At 31.2% G+C, this 949-nt stretch overlaps 1 non-coding gene across 1 annotated transcript; it reads left to right on the top strand.

Moving 5' to 3' along the window:
* Positions 1 to 537: 537 nt before the first annotated feature.
* Positions 538 to 609, top strand: Trnaq-uug (transfer RNA glutamine (anticodon UUG)). The gene has a single exon. It is a non-coding gene; the product is annotated as a tRNA-Gln (tRNA).
* Positions 610 to 949: the final 340 nt, after the last annotated feature.

Here is a 949-nt window from a genome sequence, read left to right as displayed (position 1 = left end):
GTGTTGTAGCAGCTATGATGTAATGATTAACCCTGCATACTTTAAATTCAGCTACAGGTGTTCAGATTTTAGTGGAATCTATATCTGTTTCATTTTTATTTAGTTGTTACTAACATATGTTCTTCATAATAATATTAATTCACATTAGCTTCTATTCTAAAACATGTATACGTTCTATTAGTAAAGAGTATCGTATTTACTAACATGCGGCTTTCTATAAGGATTTTACAATCTTCTGACCATTTAAATCAAAACATTTCTCTGTAAATCTATTATTAAATCAAATCTATTAAAAAGTTGTTTAATAGTATTCTTACTTTCTTCAATTGGCATATTCATAACAATCATACGCAAAGAACGCTAGAATCAATTTACCAAAATTAAAATCAAATGCATTTATGTTTCTAGAACCAATGGTGAAAAGAGATTTCTTGTTTTGCTAGTCGTTCTGTAAACATACTATTTCGTCTATGTTTACACAGCAAGCATCGGCCATTGCGTTACAATTATATTGAAATCCTAGCCAGCACTGCATGTGGTTCCATGGTGTAATGGTTAGCACTCTGGACTTTGAATCCAGCGATCCGAGTTCAAATCTCGGTGGAACCTTTTTGTTTATCTATTCTTCTCTTTCTTTTTTTCCGAAAAAATTTCCCCAGAAAAATAAAAGGGATTTGGGATAAGTTTTTATTGCAAGTAAGATTATTATCATTGCACTGTGAATAGTGTCCATGCATGTTCTGCATGGTATATAAAAACTTTACATTCTTCTTGACTTTAAAGTAATATTTATTTAGTACTTTACTATGTACATGAAAAATATAAAATAATATACTATTTTGTATTATGAAGACTAATCTATACTTATAATAAAGCTCAGTGTGTGTGTGTGTGTTTTGTGTGTGTGTGTGTGTGTGTGTGTGTGTGTGTGTGTGTGTGCGTGCGTGCG

Source organism: Argiope bruennichi, chromosome 4, assembly GCF_947563725.1.
Source record: "Argiope bruennichi chromosome 4, qqArgBrue1.1, whole genome shotgun sequence".
Taxonomy (NCBI): Eukaryota; Metazoa; Arthropoda; class Arachnida; order Araneae; family Araneidae; genus Argiope; species Argiope bruennichi.
This window is presented reverse-complemented; position numbering and strand designations above follow the sequence as displayed.